This window comes from Anser cygnoides, chromosome 3 (assembly GCF_040182565.1).
Source record: "Anser cygnoides isolate HZ-2024a breed goose chromosome 3, Taihu_goose_T2T_genome, whole genome shotgun sequence".
NCBI lineage: Eukaryota > Metazoa > Chordata > Aves > Anseriformes > Anatidae > Anser > Anser cygnoides.
Genome location: NC_089875.1, coordinates 23,745,962 through 23,763,565, shown reverse-complemented (window position 1 = coordinate 23,763,565; position 17,604 = coordinate 23,745,962). Strand labels below are relative to the sequence as shown.

At 41.9% G+C, this 17,604-nt stretch overlaps 1 long non-coding RNA gene across 1 annotated transcript in view; it reads left to right on the top strand.

The window, feature by feature from the left end:
• The window catches only part of LOC136790352 (uncharacterized), a 50,313-nt gene extending 33,114 nt beyond the window's left edge, over window positions 1-17,199 (top strand). Inside the window, exons 2-3 of the long non-coding RNA XR_010830119.1 lie at window positions 12,618-12,684; window positions 16,129-17,199. This is a non-coding gene — a long non-coding RNA (uncharacterized lncRNA). The remainder of the gene's footprint in view (window positions 1-12,617; window positions 12,685-16,128) is intronic.
• The last annotated feature ends 405 nt before the right edge of the window (window positions 17,200-17,604 follow it).

Genomic DNA, 17,604 nt, shown 5'->3' with positions numbered 1-17,604 from the left:
AATTTAAATTGGGAGGTGAAAAAAATGTGGCAGGGTCTATTCCAAAATTGATGACTTGAATCAAAGAAATGTGAAATCCGTTCAAGAAGTCTTCAAACTCAGTGAGTGTTTGGGGCTATCTTGAAAGATGAAGTGGAAAATAATTTTCCAGTGAATGAGACTTGTGTTTATCTGGTGCCATCCAACTAAACGCCAAGAAGTTACTGCTGTCTGAGTGGAAATGGGCAAAAGAGAATGTGGAGTGATTTACAGTAACGTTTGGAGGGAAAAGGCATATTCAATCCCTGTCTGCCCTGAGCAGCTTCCAGAATTGCATTTAGAAATGATTCCCTTGATCTATTTTCCTCAGATTACCACATAAACCTGGGTGAATAAACGCTGCAAATAGGCACAGTGTTTTCTGCCTTTGAAGCTTCTTGGGGAAGGAGGAATAGCACTGGATACTTTAAATAGCGTACAACTGAAGAGAGAATAACTGAGAGGGAAAGCAAAGATATCCTCTGCTATGACAGGCAGAAGGATGGAAATATTTCTTTCTTGAAATTTGTGTCTAGAAAATATCTTTGAGATAAATACTGTACGCTTGGTGATTAGATTGTTGTGTAGTACAATAACTTAACACATGCGGAACACTTCTCTGCTGTACCACCACTTCTAGACTCAATTGATTTGCAGACATCTAGTTCTCTTTTGCTCCTCATCTAAGGTGTCCTGTTCACAGGATCACAGCTCATACTGGGTTAAATAATCAGGCCAACACCAAGCTCTTTCAGCCACAAAGCCCGAAGATAAAAGGGAAGACAGTGGTGCTGAAAAGAGTTTTATCTGCAGGAGGTAAGGAAGTTCTTGTCTTCTCTGCCCAGCGAGACACTTTCAGCAGCAGCTCTTCACAGAATCCCAGAATCAATAACAGAATCACAGAGTGGGTCTGGAAGGGACCTCTGAAAATCATCTAGTCCAACCCCCTGCTCAAGCAGGGTCATCTAGAGCACATTGCACAGGATCATGTCCAGACACATTTTGATCTCTTGATCAAAATCTAATTAACCTCTTAATTTGTTACATCAGGTAGTCTATGAAAGAAGGTGTATAGTTATAAGGATGATAGTAGCTTCTTCTCTGTCCATAAATCATCTGTATACTCACTCACTCACTCAAATAATTCTAATCTTTTTCATATAAGGAATTAATGTTAGTCTGAAAATAGTACATCTTTCTTTATGGATTAATAAGTTCTTTATGTAATACTTTTCTTTGAGACTCTAGCTTGGTTAGCTTGAAGTTGTCACACAAGATTTACCAAGAAGCTCTGGATAAATCAGATATTATCTAGATATGTGCCAGATCCAATCCAACACAGAAAGGTAATATTTGATAACAGATGTATTTTTTAGTGTCTCATGTTTGTTTGGAGCCTGTGTTGTAACTTCGTATTTCCCAGCCTGATGTCTAGGTGAAGTTAATAAAGTTATTTAAATGAGAGTCTGGAGAATTAGCTAAAGTATAGGGACTCTGCTTACTCATCTGTTTAAAGAGACAAGCTTTTCACAAAATGTGTGAGTGTATTTTTAACAGGCTCAGCTTCTGACACTGTTTGAAATAGTGATCACCCTGTTGATCCTACATTAATAAAGAATTGTAGTAGCCAACTCTTGAATGGATAATTGAAATTTAAAAAGGGGCTACAGCGGTGCTTTTGATTCCCTGGGACATAACAGATTGCTATTTCACAGAGAAAATAGTGAAGACACTCTTTTCCAAGCTGTAACTAAAATGCCCCCAAAAGACTGATGCTTTGTTGAGAACATGTGGCCTTTGAGGTTTCCTACCTCCCACCAATTTCTGTTGTTATTCTGGGACCAAACACTAAAGGATTTTGTGATCACAACCCTTTCTTTTACTGCCATTTAGGCCAGCATACTACAGTCCTCCAAACATGCAGGAACTTCCAGCATGTCCATACTTGTGCCTTCCAGGGTGATTGATGATGTCTATCTAGATTTATGATTAGAAATAGAGCTATTTAAAATTCCAGACTGTTGATATGTGGTTACATTTATTTGACTGATTCTGTAATTAAATGGGTTTACATGAATTTTAGACAAATTATTTTAAGAAGTGTCAAGGAGATGGCTAGTTAAAGCTGAATTATATCACACAATTAGTGCTGTGTTATGAGCTCCTAGCTCCTCTGTGAAATTTAGCCACAAGTTAAGATTTAAAAAGTGAAATTGACACCACTTGGGTTCTAGGAAAAACTGTAACTGATGAATTGTTTGCCCTTAAAAATCTGGCCTCATGTAGGCATTTAGCTAGGAATTTGAGATTCTGCAGTTGGGTGCACATATTTGAAAATACAGTCAAAATTTTAGAAAATTATGTAGGGCTATTTTCTTTTTAAAAAAGAGAGGAACTTGAGATTTAAAAAAGGCTCACAAAAATAGGTTAAAGAAGGACAGAAACTGACATGTAAGCCAAGAGTGACCAGTGCTTTTAAGAGGGCTATGTATTTTAAATCTAGATCTCTTAAAACTGAACTGTAATGAATGTAGGTTTTGATTGTAGTTTCGAACTGTTTGGTAACAAAATATGTGTACTATTGATCACATTTAATCAACTTCAGCTAGGTTTGAAATGATAAGTCTGTTGAAATCCAATTTTAATTTTATCGTCTACCTGGCAACTTTTTGCAGATTGTATTTTTCCTTCTTGTCCCCAGAGAGCTGTCTCTCTGAGTATGTGTTCTTTCTCCCAAATACACTCTGAAATGTGGTATTTTTTTAGCATGGACACCTTTTCGCAGTGTTGTTTTGATCTCTTGATAAGTTCAGTTTCCTTGGTAAATCAAATTGAGGGAAATCACAATATAGAGAAATTTGGCGGTAGAAACCAGATCCACAATAAGATTAAGAGCCCTAGAAGCACTGCTATTTGCTATGCTGACAACCAAAAAACTTTTAAATTCCAGATTTAAACAAGATAAGTATGTTACAGCTGCACCTGCCTCAGAAGATTATTTTTTTCCATCATGTGAACTAGAAACACAGTTTCATGGGTCTGGAAACTGAAGTACTCTTATTATCCACAACGTACGTTTCATTACTGCAGACTCATACTCTGACCCAATTTGCTCTCTTAACAGAACAGCTGTGGGGCTAGCGTAAGGCAGGAGCCCAGTTAAATCTGAAAATAGAGCTTAAGGTATTTTTAATTGTTTAAACTGATCTCTAGAAAATCAGCCTGGACGCTGATGTACTCTGGCTGTTTCAGCTCAGTTTGCGCTTGGCTGTGACTGAGTGGGATGCTGCTGTCTGTGGCACTTCCAGGTGTTCCCACAGTTCATACAGTTTGTCCAGCTGCACATCTCAAGTCTGGCCCTGACTACTACTGAGCAGACAGGTAGACTAAATGGGAACTGCAAATACATGGCACTTATTAAATTTTGTCCATGCTGAAAGCTGGGAAAACATTTTGTAATGTGGCCTACTACTTCTTTACCTTCGTTTTTCATTATCATCTTGAGGCATCTAAGTTCTGTGAGCCACCTACAGTATAGGCCAAGATCTAATACACCTCCTTCTCCCATGGTTCTCCAAGCTGTGTTTTTCTGTTTTAATTAAATACTTCATTTATAACATTGAAAAATAATGATATCGAAAGAAAATAGGTTCCCTGGGGGTTCTTTCTGCCACTGCCAAATGCATTGTAAGTCATCACTAGGAGAGCAGTGCCAGGGTGATATATGGAGCTAATAGATCAGTATGATGAGGTGGAGCTGGAAAAGAGAGGGCTGGGTTTTTAAGAACATCTGTCTTACTATATTCTGATTTCTAAGTTACTTTATTTGTGAAGACCTGGCCAATGTGGTCAGATTTATACAGGACATTTAGGAGAACAAAATATTTCAAGTGGATGTGTTAATTAGCCTGACATGTTCTTGTGTAAAAATTTCCACTGCTACGGACATGGTTTAGGATCCTTGAGTTCCATTCTCAGCAGTGGTAAAGGAACTCAGTCTTCATGGGCTTGCATCATTGTACATCATTGTAAGCCCTAAATAATTTGAGTTATGAAAATGCTACATAAATTCCTAAGTGCTTATGAAAATTTGATGCTAATTCTTACTGAAGGTCTACAGGATTTAGAATTTCAACTGGCAAATTACTTTTGAAAGCTGTACATTATTACTTCATGTATTCAGGAGGCTATGTCATACTTGTCAGCCTGGTTTCACATTAAAAAAGATCAGAACTTTTTTTTTTTTCTTTTTCTTGGAGGATTACTCATATCATAGAATCATAAAATCATCTTAGGTTAGAAAAGACCTTAAAGATCACCAAGTCCAACCATCAACCTGACCTATTGAATCCCCTCAGTAAACCATGTCCGTGAGTGCCACATTCACATGGCTCTTATATACCTCTGCAGATGGGGACTCCACCACTTTCCTGGGCAGCCTGTTCCAATGCTTGACCACCCTCTCTGTGAAGAATTTCTTCCTAATAACTGATCTAAACCTCCCCTTGTGCAACCTGAGACCATTTCCTCATGTCCTATCACTTCTCATCTGAGAAAAGAGACCAACACCCTCCTCACTGAAACCTCCTCTTAGGTAGCTGTAGAGAGCAAAGAGTCTTCCCTCAGCCCCCTCTTCTCCAGACTAAACAACCCCAAGTCCCTCAGTCACTTATATGTCTTGTTTTCTAGTCCCTCCACCAGCTTCATTGCTTTTCTCTGCACATGCTTGAGTAACTCAACTAATTCTTGTGGTAAGCGTCCCCACACCGAACACAATCACTTCCCGAGTCCTTCTGGACATACTGTTACTGATGCCAGACAGGAAGCCATTGGTTGGAGATTAGAAGGGGTGATACCAGGAAATCAGGCATTTGAAGGAAAATAGGCTGTCTGCTATGGCTGCTTTTGTTAGACAGGCCCATTTCTGCAAAAGATTCTAATTTTAGTAATTTGCTGAAACCTGATGAAACAAGATGTTTCTCAAATTGTCCCATTGGTGCTGTTCTTGGCACTCACTTCCTGGGCTTTAGCACCCAAGAGTGCTGCTTCTCCTGGCTGGTGTCTCTTGCTTTTGGCTTCTCTGTGTACTAAGAGGAAATGCTTCAGCAGATAACTATTTTCTTCTGTCAGCTGCTTCTTTATCTATTTTATTAGGGTTGTCTCTATATTGCCAAATTCCAGATCACGCTGATCATTGCTCTATCATATCCTTCGGCTGCAGAGAACTATATCCACGCTCTTCTGAGACAGGAAGATTGTAAAAGAAATGCATCAGCACAACATCAGCTTGTCCTGAAATTTTCACATACTTTGGTGACTGTGACTCTTGGGGGATAACAGTAATATAAGTGGTGTAAAAACATTTGTAGTCAACCATGCACTTATACGGAGTCTTCCTGTGATGCTGCTGACAGATCCTAGCATGCAGTACTTCACACAAGAGAGGACAGTCGGGGGCTTTTGAGTTCTAATGCCAGCATTTCTGTTATTTGTTTGCAAGAAGCTGAACGTCAGGCCTGAAATGTCACAGGCTGGACACCCTCTCTGGGGAGCACCTGCGTGGTCACGCCATGTGGGGCAGGCCAAAGAGCACTGCAATCCTGCTTGGCCCTGCCCAGGGTGACTGGGCACTGTGTCTGTGGAGAAGGCCAAGGGACGGGGCAAGTCCAATAAAGAGGAGTGCCAAGAGAGAGGCCCCACCAAACCTCTTTTTTTTTGCTTAGGCTTCCATTAGTAATGTCAGTTAAAGCTTCCTATTTATGCCACCCCTTCATTCTCAAAAGTTTCAGCTTACATCAGGGATGGAGAGCTGAGGATCCTCTGGTATTTTTTCCTTTTTGCACTCAGAATGCTCTAATTATGTTTATTAATCTCCTTATGCTCAAAACTGAGCACAGGTGGGAGAATATCTGCCAGGAAATATTTCTTTTTGAAATGAAAACATTCTTTTTCTGCAGTGTTGCCCATGGTGAACCTTATTAAGAGGAGCACAAAATACATTTTTTTGTGGTGCTCATTTGGGGATACCTGTATCACAGCAGCGGTTGAAGAGGCAAATCAAATGTTTGCAAAGACTGGGAAAGGAATTGAGAGCAAAATTGAAAATGTCACTATGCCACTCTATAGATCTATGATTCGCACAATCTTTGATTACCGTGTGCTGTTCCCTTCATTTCTGAAGGATATATTAAAGCTGCAAAAGGTTCAGAGAAGGGCAGCAAGCCTTAAAGTGTTACCATAGATATGGAATAGCTTCTGTGTGAGGAATGACTCAAAAGACTGTGTCTTTTCAGCCTGGAAAGGAAGAGAGGTGGGTACACAATGTGTGTACCTCTAGGGCATCTGGGAAGGTTGTCTATTCCCTGCTGCAGATGTGTGAAGCCAGGGTCTGGCAGCCCTGGTGAAGTAGGTGACTTGACTGATTTCATTCTTTGGTTCTGAGGTGCCACAGGAAACCCCAAAGTTCAGGTTAGGTGCCATGGCAGAATCATAGAATGGCTTGGCTTGGAAGGGACCTTAAAGTTCATCTAGTTCCAAACCCTCTGCATGGACAGGGATGCCACCCACTAGATCAGGTTGCCAAAGCTCCATCCGACCTACTCTTGAACACTTTTGTGGATGGAGCATCCCTAACTTCTATGGGCAACATATTCCAGTGCTTCAACACCCTCTGGGTAAATAATTTCTTCTTAATATCTAATATAAATCTACTCTGTCTTTTAGTTTTAAACTGGTCCTATCACTACAAGCCCTGATGAAGATTCCCTCCTCATCTTTCCTGTAGGCCCCCTTGAAGTACTGGAATGCCGCCGTAAGGCCGCACCACTCAGCTTGGTGTCATTGGCAAACTTGCTCAGGTTGCACTCAATCCCACTGTCCACGTAACCAAAAAAGATATTAAATAATACCGGTCCCATACAGACTCCTGAGGGGCACCACTCGCTCGTCATTGGTCTCCACCTGGACACCAAGCCATTAACAGCAACTCTTTGAATGTGACCATCCAGCCTATTCCTTACCCACCATGTGGCCCATCCATCAAACCATTGGAGTATGGTTCATATTTCTGCAGAGTTCCTGTGGAAGTGCACGGCCACCTGCTGTTATAACTTGTTCTTTGGCTACATGGACAAGAAGGTTATGAATATGAAAAATAGAGATGTCTGGAGGCAGCATCACTTTTTTTTTTTTTCCCCTGCTGTTTCTTTTTTGTTGTTGTTTTAAATTGTGCTGATAAGTCCCCAAGTGCAATTACACTTATGTGTGGCTAGAGTAAATGAAACAGGGTCAGTGAACTGGAACATAAGATCAATGGAGACAGAGCTGTCTTTTCTGCATCTCACAGATATTATTTCCTCTGATTCATAAGGGAGATTATTTCATGCTGTAATCTGCAGTGAACTTGTCATTGCATTCTATTGCCATTAATTCACAGCAAAGATTGTCCTGCTTTTTTCTCTTTCCTGTATTATCATCTGCATTTTTCAGCTTATTACTGAGGATGTTTGAATCTCCAAAGGTTCACAACTGCTTATGTAGCATGGCCTGCCTCTCAGAAGTGCTGTTAGCAGCTGCTCTTGAGTTCAGTGGGAGGTTTTGCAGCTCATCATTTCTGAAGTGATGTTACTCTGTAAAAGTTATGATGCCCTCTGTCACTGCAGCCCGCTCTGTTTATTAAAGACTGCTATTTTTTCCCTCAGGGGCAGTTACCCACAAAGCTGCATGTCATGCTGTAGCAAACACCCTTTCTTGCCTCGGTAGTCTGGTTGTATGGTGCTGGTCTTGCAGGCAGGTGTTACATGCCTGAGAAACACCTCTCCAATTTCCCCCCATGTGATAGATACCTCCATACTCTGCAGAAGGTGAGGGCAGATGGCCCCATGAAAATAAATCCCACAGGGAATGTTGCACGCCCTCCTCTAAAGCGAGGTTTGCTCTCTGCTCTTCCTTAGGCACGTGGCTGCCATCAGTAATGGCATGGCTTAGGGACACCACGCGCTTACCACTGGACAGAAACAGCAATCTGCTCCATCCTGAGCTTCACTTACTTTGCTTTTCATAGAGTGGCTGTCTTTCCTCCTTTCTGGAATAAATAGTTCTTGCCCTGATTAACAAATATCCACTGAAGCCACCTGAACATCTGAAGAAAAACAGACTTTTCCCCTTCCGCTCCCCTCCCTGCATCTCTGCTGTGTAACAGCTTTGCTGAGCTGCGTCCTGTTCTGCTTCCCCACGTGTGTGTAACAGCTCTCCCCGGATAGCTGCAAGCTGCTCTCTCTTCTCAGCAGATGAATAAAACATCATGGACTTACGTCAAGATAAAACTTGCTTGGCTGCACTTTTCGAATCTTCTGTTTATTTATTTATTTATGGAATTCAGCACTAATGTAATTTAAATGGTATATTAAGGACTGATATTATACAGTTAAAGGTTTTTTATTATTATTTTTTACCTTCTTGACTGGCTTCAGAGTGCTGCAGGGAAATATTACAGCATGTAATTTATTATTCATGATGATGGTGATGTAGCAGTTTCCTGACTCATCTTTCTACATTTCTCTGACACTCAAGGAATTTCTTGTCTGTAGCCAATGTGTTATGCCTTACAAAATGATTCTTGCCATTTATTAGATTATAAAAATGTGTTACTGTAAAACAGTGTTATGTTTTGGGTCAACAACTTGACTCACCGTATACTTCAGAGTGAGTGAGTCTATGCTGTTAGGCTTTAAAATGCTGAGTGGTGTCATTTAAAAGGAGACTTTTCCTGAAATATATTAAAGTATACTTACAGAAGTGTCTTGCTCCTCTTCTCATTTGAGCAAAGATGAGATTTTTGAGTATAAGGGGAACAGAATGGGTAGGATGACTGAATAGACTTTTGTGGCTATGCAGTTTTATATCCTCAGAAGAACATTAAGCTCCAGAAGGGAAATATCTGGTTTATGTCTCCCTTGAAAGCTTTTCATCATGGATGTAACAAATGTATCAGTGGTTTTCTTGGACTGTGTTTGTTCTTGTCACAAAGAAGAAACTTCAGTTCATCATGGGAAGTGGAGTCTGACCCACAAGTCTAGCCCATAGTTGAGAGCAGGATGATGAATCTGGTAGAGAGTTGAGAAAAATTTTAACAAGGAAGTATGGTTAATGTAAGGCAGGATCACTCGTGGCTCCTGAGTGAAGGAAGTGTATATGCTGTTAATGGTTTTGGGATATTTTGATTTCTGGCTGAAAAACTGGCATTTTGGTGGAAATTTTCTATCTTCCCCTCCCCAGATTTTATCACCAGCTCCATTTGATTTCTCTTCTCACATGTCTAAGTCATGACAAAATGCAGAGAATGGGTTCCTGGTCTCGTGGAAATCGATGAAAACATCCTGTTTACTACAAGGATGCTGGTGTTTCATACTAACATGTCTCTGTATTTTATGTCAAGTAATCACATGCTTTGAGTCATAGAAAGGCTCAGGTTAGAAGGGACCTTAAAGCCCACCCACTTCCAACTCCTCTGCCGTGGGCATGACACCTCCCACCAGACCAGGTTGCTCAGAGCCCCATCCAGCCTGGCCTTGAGCACCTCCAGGGATGGGGCATCCACAGCTTCTCTGGAGGTGTTTGGTCATCTATTGCCTGTAATTTGCTTGTCCTTTGATCTCTTCCATATTCGTTGCTCTTTTCTCCCAGATGAACAGGCCTAAATGTGGGTTTACACTTCTTAACAGGACAGTATGTCCTATGCCTTTTCAGGGACTTTGTAGTCCAGCTTTCACCCAGGCAGCATAAGGTTTAGGTAGGAGGTCCAGTTTCAAAAACAACCTTTGTTAGCTAAAGGTTTAGGTTACCCATCTTCCAGAATGCAGGGAGGACAGCTCCTATTGAAACATAAGGTTAAAGAAAATGTGACAATGCTCTCCAGGTTTGGGTATAGCCAGTGGCCAGGCTGAGCAGAGTCTCATCTTGTTTCTGAAGTTACTAGGATGAGTTATTATGATGTGATAGCTCTGTAGGAATATGCCCAGATTCCTGTAAAAAAAAACAACAAACAAACAAACAAACAACAAGAAACAAAAAACAAAAACAAAACAAAACAAGAAAAAAAAAACTGACAGCAGAGATAACCAGCCTTTTTTGTTGGGTACAAGTCTTCCTCTTTATGTACATATTGACTTGTATTTTTTATTAGATTTTGAAAGCATTTGGACTGGCAGCTTTTTTTTTTTTTTTTTTTTTGTAAACTGTAGAGATGTTTAAACTGAGGTCAAACAAACCAGAAAAGTGGCATGATGTTTTGGTGGGAACAGGTCCAATTTGATAAAAAAAAATGAAATAACTAAGCATGTGTTAAGCTTTATTGCTAGTCAATGCATTATCATTTCGGTTGTGTCAGTGTTTCCATTATAAATACCTCTTCTCTGGGGAACCCAGCTGTACATCTCATTCTGGGCTGGAAAATTCCATTTAGAGAATGCTATTAATTATTTAAAAATACACATTTGCTTTTTAGGTCAAGATTTTCAAAGTAGTGATTTGCAGTGCTTGTCATGACAGTTTGGAGAGGCCTGATTTTCAGGTGGTCGCTGGAGATAGTGAACTAATCAGAAAAATAATAATCCTCCTTCTCTGCATATCCCATTTCCAGATGCACCTGCTCTAGTTAAGTTTCTGAAATATTCATATCTGCGTTCTACTTTTTCTTCCTCTCTTATCTTTTGGTGATGACCAGTAGTAGTTCATGATCATGGAATCATAGAGCGGCTGGGGCTGGAAGGGACCTGAGGTCAGGTTTCCCAGGGCCTGGGAAAAAAGCGTAAGGGATGGGGCATCCACAACTTCTCTGGTCAACCTGTTTCAGTGCCTCACCATCCTCTGAGTGAAGAATTTCCTCCTGAAATCTAATCCAAATCTTCATCCTTTTACTTTGAAATTATTACACCTTACCTGATCACTATCTGGCCAGGTAAAAAGTCACTCTCCATCCTTGGTATAAGCCCCCTTCAATTACTGAAGGACCTCAATGAGGTCACTCCGGAGCCTTCTCTTCTCCAGGCTGAACACCCACAGCTCTCTCAGCCTGTCTTCACAGGAGAGGTGCTCCAGCCCTCTGATCAACTTTGTGGCCCTCCTCTGGACCCACGCCAACAGGTCCACATCTTTCTTGTGCTGGGTGCCCCAGACTTGAATGTAGCACTCCAGGTGGGGCCTCACAAGGGTACAGTAGAAAGGGACAATCACCTTCTTCAACCTGCTGCCTACTCCTCTGTTGTCACAGCCCAGGATGCAGTTGGCTTTCTGGGCTGCAAGTACGCAGGTCTTCCTTTCTGCCCTTTCTAAAAATGGGAGTGACGTTTCCTGTTTTCCAGTCAGCTGGGAGTTCACCTGACTGCCAGCACTTTTCAAATACGGTGGAGAGAGGCTTGGCAACTCCATCAGCCAGCTCCCTCAGGGCCCTGGGATGCAGTCATCATTCAGTGTCATCAGGTGGCCTCAAAACTGCTCTTTGCTTCCCTCACCTTCACCTAGAGGTTCGGGAAATTGAGAGAGATGTGGGGAAACCGACTGGCAGTGAAGGCTGAGGCAAAGACGTTGTTGAGCACCTCAGCCTTCTCCATGTCTGTCGTTACCAGTTCTCCCTTCTCATTTATCAGAGGGGGTACACTCTCCTTGGCCTTTCTTTTCTGGCCAATGTACCTACAGAATCCCTTCTTGTTATTCTTTGCGTCCCTTGCCGAGTTCATTTCCATCTGTGCCTTGGCTTTCCTGATCCCATCCCTGCACATCTGCATGGCATCCCTGTACTCTTCCCAGGCCACCTGTCCCTGGTTCCACTGCCTGTGCATTTGCTTTTTAAACCTCAGTTTGACCAGCAGGTCCTTGCTCAGCCTTGCTGGTTTCCTGCCCTCCCTGCTTGATTTATTACATATGGGGATGTTCCAGCCAGCTTGCTGCCCAGAACACTCTTGCCCCACCTGGTCGGGTGCACCCCATCCAGTGCCAACCTGCCCTGTCTCTTGAAGGTGCATCTGGGATCATAGAACCCCAAACCCTGAGAGTGGCCCCAGCCACACAGCCAATCATTCACCTGATCCATTTCTCTCCTTCTTCTCACGTCTCAGTCTCCAACTGGGAGGAATCACCAATTGCTAACACTTTTCATGCTTTTTTGGTGGCACTGGTTCTAAACAGGTGGTATTGGTCCAAATTTTTGTGGTTGTCCGTTCCTGGGTCTTGGGTGCTTTGATTCATTTCTCATGAAGAAGTAAAAGGTTTAAGATCATAATATGGGCTGGAGTAGCATTTGAAATTCTCAGAAAGAGGTAAGTTCATCCATGTGTCCCTGCTGCTGCTATTAGTGATGTCTGGCTGACTGTGCTGAGGCGGTGCTGTTTCATGACACGTATTCTTCCATTGCTAAGCACACTTCACATGAGTTCTCCTGCCAAAGATCAGGCCCTCCCAAGCCACATGCAGGCTGATCAAAGCTTGTGTTTTCCTTCCCATATTGTGTGTATGTCCTTGTACCTTCTTATCAATGGGTGACTACCCTCAGACTGCATTGCCAGTGCTGAAGCTTTGTATCTACACACTTGTTTACGTTTCAGACCAAAGACAAGCTGAAGCCCAGAAGAAGTCAGGAGAATTGCACAGGCACTTGTTTCTGGCAGCACGGTAGGTATCTGTGTAGTTGGCAGGCACTGCTGGATACCAGTGCCTGGTAAAACCATTACAGCTGGTCAGGTTATCACACGATATGTAAGAGGAGAACCATTGTATTGGCTGTTGGTGAGCAGGAAACCCCCTGGCAGACAGTGGCAATGTGGGATAAACTACAAAGAAGCCAATGTAACTGATTTTATGACACGTGTTACATATTTTTCCCAAGCAGCAGAGAAAGGCCATAACCTCAAACCCTCAGAAACAGCATACGCAGCAACTCTTTGTGTGTGGCGGAAGCAGAGTAGCAGATGGCATTTTCTGTCCTTAATCTATGAAACACATTGAAAATTCAGGAACAGATCCATGTGCCTTGACAAAGACAATATTGTGCTTGGTGAAAAGTCCATCTATTTGCCCAAACTCAATAGAATTTACCTAAAAGATGGTGCTAGAAGAAGCGGTTGCCAATGTTCTTCTGAGCAGACCCATACAGGAGTTCAATACGCTGGAATGAGAAAAAGCTTTTTTTGAGGTAGCTGTAAAAGAAGTATTTGCAGCTTGGCAGATAGCTCTGTAGCATGCTATTCTGCAGTGAACTTTGAGAGACCAGAGTAGTAGCATGCTCGCTTGTATATTCCGTACCGTGAACCTGATGCCAAAGCACTGACATACAGATGTCCCCCCCCCTTTTTATTTTTTTATGGCTTTATCAGGCTATTATAAAACTAGCAATGAGATTTTGTCAATCCTGATCATAAAAATAACACATGCATTTTCACAGTGTGCTTTTCTTGTCTCCACTGTGCATTCTGGAAATTTATCTATGGCGGTATCCTTTGAGAATTGTGGTTGAGGAGCATTATGAGGCTACTGAAAGTAAAAGATGATGGGTAAACCTATGATGTGTTTCTAGGGCAGTAGTTGAATTAGATGCTATTGTTTCCATATCTAGAGTTTTCCTTTGTTTTCTAACAGAGAAGAAATCTCGTGCTTTTTGTTAAGCAACATATCAGTGAAACTCAATATGTCAGTATTTGGGATTATAAGGGTCTGGTAGAAAAAACCGTTCTCATTTTAAGAGACAAGAGAAGCTTTGAGCCCAGGCAGATGAGGATGACCCCTGGAGAGATCATAAGGTGAGAAAAGTGCAACCCTAGGGAAGTATTTCCAGAGAGCAAGAGAGCTTTATCGGGACCAGAGTATCCAAAGAGAGGTTAAAAGAGCCTCCACATATGCAGTATCAAATGCTGAAGTGTAAGCAAAGCTAATCCAGGAGACAAGTGGGAATGATGGGGTCCTGATCTTGTCCTCATGAATGAAAACAACACAAGAAGCAGGCGGAAAACCACCCAAACTATAGGCAGCAGTATGAGAGATGTGGGAAGCTACACTGTTTCATGTCAAATTGCAAAAGGAGCTCCTGGGAAGACAGCACAAAGCATCAGGACATGCACCAGTGCTGCATGGCTCCAGCAGCACTCACGAACAGTGACTGCGGACAGAGAGGTTTGACCGAGTACGGTGACTGTTATAGAGGATGGGGAACCTGCACTGCTCCCCAGAGCACCTCCTTCAGAGACCTGCACCTCCCACAGGGAGAGCTCTGTTGGGAAGAGGTAAGGGAAGCTTAGATTTACGAAGCTTTCCAAGTCTCAAATCTATTTGGTGTCTTGTCTTCTTTCTCTTTAATGAAAGGAAAGATGCCCGTTTTTTGATATGTTCTTGCCACGTAGATGTAATCCGAATCTTCATAATGAATGTGAAGGGGGAAGGGAAGGGAGATTAGAAAAATGAGCTGGGAATTAAATCTGGTTCTGTTTCCACTTCTGCCACCAACTTCCTACATGACCACAAGTGAAGCACTTCAGGTGTAATTCCCATAGAAATAAAGAGGAGAACCTGGGCCCTCATTGTTCAGAACGGCTATGAAAATAACACTCTCCATCCACAGTATTTAGTTTATTTGTGCCTCATGGCAGACAGGGACCATCTTTTAGAATACATTTGTCAAGGGTACTCTTAGTTTTTTTATGGTCTCTTGGATGCGGTCTGGAGGCTGGAGAATATGTTGCAGTAAAAATAATCCTTTATTAATAATAAAAAGGGGCTCTGATGCAACCAAAATAATTCATTAAAAATTAAGCTAGTATTAGGGGAGGGGGAATCTGTGTATTATTTGTATTATGTGCATTACTCATGTATGACACGCACGCACATGATACAAAATGCAAGTTATTTATTCATAACTTTCTCCCAGAAGATCTATCAGATTTTGTTCTGCTGCCTGGTGATAAAATCTCAAGGTCACGGAAGAGATGGTTTTAGTGATGCTCTTACAACTGGCACTGTAAAATTTCATTTCTTGGTGAGGTGCTGCTAGTAGAAAGGCTGATAAATTTTAATTTCTATTTCCTACCAGTCCATGAGCTGTAACTGGCTAATTGCACCTGCCCAATGCTGTCAAAAAGCTTGCTAATGGATTAAAGGCAACTGATGTCATGATGGCTGCAGAGTAACATTACAAGCAGAACATGTAGCTTTCTTGTCCAATACACGGGGGAACACAGAGACAAAGTCTTTGAGACACAAAGACTTTCAGACTTTGCTTATACTGGCTCTGACAAACGATTCACTGGGTGAACTGGACCAAGTGCTTTTCCTTTTCTTTGTGTGTGCCCTGTCTTGCTTATGGGGACAACAACTGCACTTTAGCTTTCTGGAGCAAGTTAAATGTCAATATTTGGGATATATCGTACTAGTGATAAATAAGTTATTTCCAAAGAAACTTGAATTCTCTTAGGTTTTGGCTGTCCATTTTTAATGATCAAGAGGCTATCTGAGGAGAATTACATAACTGATTTGCACCACTTGACAAATCGCATTGTTTGGGTTTTCTATTAATAAGAAAGAAAACATCTCTCATAAAATACAGGTCTCTTAGATGACTCTGGTGCTTAGGTAATCTCTTCGCTTGCTGTACTGCAGCACAGCATTGTAAACATAATTAGTCCTTTACATTTTTGTCTTTTAATTCAATCCTCACTGCATGCATCTTATCATGCACTAGGAGGAAGTTGAACATTAATTAATTCGAGCCATTTCAGAGAGCTGAAAGAACTCATTTAACTGGCTTATCACTTTGAATTCAGAGGCCAAACACACAGTGCCTGGTTGCTGCCTTCATGTGAGAGTATTCTCTGGCAAAATTCTTCACCTCAAATGAACTTGCAGATGTTTCATTTCCTGACTGGCATCTGCCTTTTGATACCTCAATTTCCCATCTAGAGATGCTGAAGACTTCACTTTGTAGCCTGCAATGTGTACGAATTGGCACTTGTCTCTGGATTCTATTTACACTCCGTTAGCACATTTGGTAATTCACATATGGATACACTGGTTATAAAAGACAGCCACCAAATGCCATACATTATCTTTTATTTTTGTTTCCTTATTCAGTGCTATGTTCTTACCAGCGTCTCTGCGGATGAGCAAAGAGCTGCTGCTGATCCTTACAAGACCTTTTTAATCCTGCCCACGTTGTGGACAAAGTCCTTTTGCTTCAGTCAGGAATACCTCCTGCTGCAGACACTCGCTTCTCTGCCAAATACTCAATTATAAGCAATCAGTGCCGCATGAAAAACAGAGGTGTAATGTGATTTTCAAAGGGTAACCAAGGCAAAAATGACGTCCTGTCATCTGGCATGTGAAGCTAGAAAATAGTCCGGGCCATCAGGAATTAGCACTGTTAAAACCTTAAAATGAGGCTGGGAGACTTCGAAAGAAATCCAAATAAATCATGGCAAATCCAGATACCAATTCTTCTGTCTTCTTCCTGTTCTGTACTAAAGCAACCTGATAAACATGTGCATGTTTAATGCTTCACAGGTGATACCTAACTTCATTGCGCAGGGCAGGGAGGAAGCAATGCTGCTGCTTGTGCAGCTGGGGCCGCATTTGTGTTACTGTTATTTATGCTGGTGTGATGGAGAATGAACACAAGTCACCCGATCTCCAGGTTTCCATTACACGCCTAAAGATAAAAGCTGTCAGCGTAGGACAGCTCTGGACAGGCTGAAGCTGTGAAGTTGGAGGCTGTGTGTTTACAGATTTTGGGAGGTTTGTTAGTGCTTGTTGTTGGAGGGAACTCTTTCTCATGACAGATGGGAAACCCATGATTGCATCAGTGTCTAGCATTTGGTGGGCAGAGAAAGACTTCGCCTGCCTGCATAATATGGGCTTATGAAGCTTCTTACTGTGTTCTTGGGATTGGACTAGGTGATCTTTCAAGGCCCCTTCCAGTCCCTAATGTTCTGTGACTCCAAAGGTTAAACCACTCGCAAACAGAAATGTATTTAAGGAACAGGCGAAGCTGTAGAGACAAGTTTCCTAGAAGACCTCACTGACTCAGAAGGAAACTGATAATTCCATCGCATTTGGTGTCTTTATTTTTGCTTGTGCCAGACGTTCTAGGATGTGAGGCCTGAGCCCTGTGGGGATGAGAAACATCTTTCTGCATCTGGGTTTGCACCCTCACTCTGCTGTGCACTGGAGGTCGCACAAATGTGGATACACGTTACGGTTCACTTGGCCTTCAGCCGGCTCTAAACCAAACGAATAAATGTGCTCACAGTTGGCTATCAGAGCCACTCCAATGTCCCAGTGTAACCTTTCCTTCTGTTTTTATACCGTTGTAAAGAAGAGCAAGGTAAGAAGCTCTGGACACTTTTCCCATGTTAATATGAATTCAGTTGTCCACTTCTGTTTTATCTGTGGCCAGTTTCTCAAGTCTGTTATATCTAACTTGACAAGTGTTGACATTTTTCTCTCATACTTCTGACTACCCTGTGAATGGGTTTACATAAGTCTCTCTCTCCTGCTCTCTGTCTTTATTTTTTTATGGCTTAAAGAATGGAACAGTTTCAAAGGTAAGGG